The 4077-nt window shown below is 38.5% G+C and overlaps 1 long non-coding RNA gene across 1 annotated transcript; it reads right to left on the bottom strand.

Annotated features, from left to right (window-relative positions):
• Positions 1–724: 724 nt before the first annotated feature.
• Positions 725–1978, bottom strand: LOC109026594 (uncharacterized). Its single transcript, XR_002005608.3, has 3 exons — positions 1944–1978; positions 1002–1061; positions 725–879 (listed from the first exon to the last, which is right to left on the bottom strand). It is a non-coding gene; the product is annotated as an uncharacterized lncRNA (long non-coding RNA).
• Positions 1979–4077: the final 2099 nt, after the last annotated feature.

The following is a 4077-nucleotide window of genomic DNA, read 5'->3' as shown; positions in this document are numbered from 1 at the left end:
TCAGCAACAAAGTATTGATGTATTTACATTTAGTCCCACAGCATCTATGCAATATTAAAGTTTAACAACAATGCCAGGAGTCACCGTTTCCACATTTATTAATATTCTTACATGCCCAACTCACAACTCATTAAGACTAGGGACTCGTGGGGTGGGGGTTATCCTGAAATCATTTGCATGACTTGATTCATTTGTAAATGAAATATCAGAGATGGAAGTGAGAGATTACATTGAATTGTGAAAACACCTCATTACTGACCATCTTCACTGTAGAACAGTACAGTACATTGTGCATGTTAGCTATTTTTAAATTGGAAGCAAAATTGAAAATGCCAGATGATGGCAGTGAGTTCACCAGTGTGTTTCCTGTTTAGCTTCACTAATTTGTTTGCATTGTTTTATTGTAGTTGGCCTTCTTTCAACCATCATGAAATAATTCAGAATCACTTCACAAGCCACCTTGTGTTAAGCAAAACTAGTGATTAGAATGGCTAAATACATTGCAAATATACTGTTTAAAGATTTTCCTCAAATGACTCGTCAACTGAGTCTTAAAGCAAATTAAAACTTCAGTCATCCTAAATTTTAAAAATCACTGCTCTTTGGAAATAGGAAAAAAATCAATCACTAGACTCATATTCTTGAGCAGACAGAATTTAGTTCAAATTGGAATCTGCTCATGCTAGTTATTTTTATATCAACTTGACTAGTCTAGGGTGCCCAGGTGTTTTGTCAAACACTAGTCTAGATGTCACTGTAAAGATATTTGTAGATGTGGTAAAATTTATAACCATTTGACTTTAAGTAAAACAGATCACCCTCCATAATGTGGATGGGCCTGATCCAATCAGTTGAAGAATTTAAGAGCAAACAGGTTTCCTGAAAAAAAAAAAAAAAAGCCGTTCTTCCTCAGTATTTCAACACACAAGCCCTGCCTGAGTTTTCAGCCTATTGGCCTGCTCTGCAGATTTTGGACTCAAGACTGAAACATCAGCTCTTACCTGAATTTCCGGCCAACCAGCTCCACAGATTTCAGACTTGACAATCATGTGAGCCAATTCCTTTAAACAAATATAGACAGAGACATATTTAGATATCTATCATCTCCTCTTAGTTCTGTTTCTCTGAATACCCTAATATACTATATCGTTAGTAGTACACTATAAGATTTTTTAAAGTTTTACTTCATTTTTGTAATTAAATAACAAAACCCTCTTAGTTCAATACTTAATACTTGATCTGATATGGCCACCTGGGCTTCAGTTTCTGAACTATGAAAGACATTTCAGCCCTAAAATGTAATACATTTACCAATATACCTCCCATTATTCCCGATAAAATCTGAAATATCTTCTCATCTAATTCTCTAAAATAATATTTCATCAGATGTCATGAGACTCTCCAAGAGGAAAGATGAAATGATTAATACTTCTGATCTCAATGACACCAAAGTCCCTGTGACATATAGGTTGAGGAGCATAATATAATAATTTTATTTAGAATCACTTATGTTGACCCCAAGAATGATTTTTTTAAATATTTTAAAATGTAATTGTAAATACGTTTAACAACAGAAGTAATGTGAAATCCTTCTCTCTGGCGATGGAGGGACCAAAAACATTGCAGCTAATGGAATGTTTGAATTAACCCTGCCTCATCTCCAATTCCTGATTGCTCTCCGAAGATGACCGTGATTTTCGGTTTAGTGTGTATCTTTCTGACCTTGTTTTTCTTTTTTTAAAAACCATTTTGATCTTTTAACATGAATTTGAATTGCATTTTATAAATAAATGATTCATTACATCCCACACCAAATATTTCATTATTACTGTTCACTCCTTCAAATCCTTTCCTGATATACAGAAGCAAATGCCACAATTAATTACGTGTGAGTGTATGTGTGTGTGTGTAATAGAAATGACATATATATGTGTGTATGTTACCTGAGGCAAATCTGTATGAGTCTGCAGCATCCTCAGTTGTTGCCTCCTCAGAAGAAAGAATTCAACTGAGGGACATAAGGCAGAAAAAGAGAACAAGGTCAAGTTTTAGAGCAGGAGCGAAAGTTGATTAGAAAGCTCTAGAGCAGGAACAAAAGGAAGGAAAGTACACCTGGAAGGGGGGCCAAGCGGGCAACTTGACATTTTTGTTTGACATTTTGACTTGGGGTTTTATATGTTGGCATACTTTTAGGGTCTTCCATCCCTTCTCCCCTAATTCTTCCCTTAGAGAGGAATGGGTGGGCTGTCTGCATGCACAGTGGCTGCCAGCACTTGGGAGGGGAGCATGCATAGTTTGTTTACTGCAGTTGTAAGCATGCTCATTTGAGGCATTCTTCCCTTTCCAGCTGTAGGCATGCTCATTTGAGGCATTCTTCCCTTTCCAGCCAAATGTCCCTAGGAGGTCATATACCAGTTAAACTCTGCTATTTTGCCTCTTAATGCACATGCTTGCGCTCACTCACCCAGCTCCTGAGATCTTATCTGGAAGCTGCTGATCACCAGTTTCAGGTTTTTTTCTATCTATAGCAAGACTGACTTTTCCTGATGCTGAGACAAATTATTATTTTAGAGAAACTGTTAACAACCACCTGACCATCACCTGATGGTCGCCTGACATTCCTGGTGTGTGCGTATGGCGGGAGGGGGAGTGCAGGGGAGCCCTTTCCTGCCCTGCTCATGTCTGACTTGCTACGTACTGTAACATGTGTATATAAAAAACACTGACTTTTTAAGTTTAATAACAAGCCAAATTATAAACATTGCATCTCTATACAGAAGAAATCTATCTGATGTTTGTTAAGGAACATATGAACTCCTGAAATCTAGGATATTGGATAAATATAGTAAGAAGAAGCACAGCTGAGAATGAAAAAGGTGACAATTCATATTTCAAAGAAAATTACAGGTTAGTCTAGTGAAAGGAAAATAAATCTTGGGGCCCCAGAACCACTAAGCTAAAGGAAAAAGTCAAACTGGGAACTGCTTAGGGCAAACCTGCCTCCCGTTCTATTCAAAGTCACCCCTCTGCTCACTGAGATAAATGCATATCTGATTGCCTCGTTTGGAGAGGCTAATCAGAAACTCAAAAGAACGCAATCATTTTTCTGTTATCTACCTATGACCCGGAAGCGCCTCCCCACTTCAAGTTGTCCTGTCTTCACCGCAAGTTGTTCCACCTTTCCAGACTGAACCAATATACCAATGTACATCTTACACATATTGATTGATGTCTTATGTCTCCCTAAAATGTATAAACCCAAGCTGTGCCCCTACCATCTTGGGCACATGTCATCAGGACCTCCTGAGGCTGTGTCACAGGCACGCGTCCTCAACCTTGGCAAAATATACTTTCTAAGTTAACTGAGACCTGTCTCAGATTTTCGGGGTTCACATTTTGGTAACCATGAAGGGATTCTGAGTGGAGATACCCCTGACCTTTGATGAATCTCCTATCAGTGCCTGGTACCATCATGAGCTAACTTTATGGCTCAAATAAATAGGACAATTTGCTGAGGTCTGGGGGTACCCCTCCATTGAATCCCTGGTCTCCTAAAATCTGGTCGAGATCTAAAGTTTATTTTGCTGTACAACTCCCTTCTTTTGGGGTTTTACTTGCTTCCAAGAAGGAAGGCAAGATTTCCTGTTTCCACGATGATGGAAGGCAGGTAACTTGTTTCTGGAGTTTGAGCTTGCTCCCAGCAAAGTAAGACGAGTTTGAGGGTTTTTTTGTTTTTTTTTTTTTCCTGCTTCTAGGATGATAGAAAGCAGTCTTCAGCCTGAGACCCATTTCTAGGTAAGTAGCTGAGTTGGGGTTTTGTCTTGGCTAAAGTTTAACAACCAGCTGGTTTTAATTTCTCCTTACCATTAGAGCACTAGGTGACCATATTGTTGGGTGATGGTGGTGGTGGTGTTCATTCCAGTCTTTCTTCTATCAGATTTGACCAACTCTACCTGATTTGGTCAAATCCAAGTTAGAATTCCAAATTATGGGTAACAAAACCTCTCAATTTGGCCAAAATTTCTCACAGCTGCAAAAGAGAAAAAAGCCAAACAAAAAACCCCAAAGAAATCACGC

The sequence above is a fragment of the Gorilla gorilla genome, chromosome 3 (genome assembly GCF_029281585.2).
Source record: "Gorilla gorilla gorilla isolate KB3781 chromosome 3, NHGRI_mGorGor1-v2.1_pri, whole genome shotgun sequence".
Classification (NCBI taxonomy): domain Eukaryota; kingdom Metazoa; phylum Chordata; class Mammalia; order Primates; family Hominidae; genus Gorilla; species Gorilla gorilla.
This window is presented reverse-complemented; position numbering and strand designations above follow the sequence as displayed.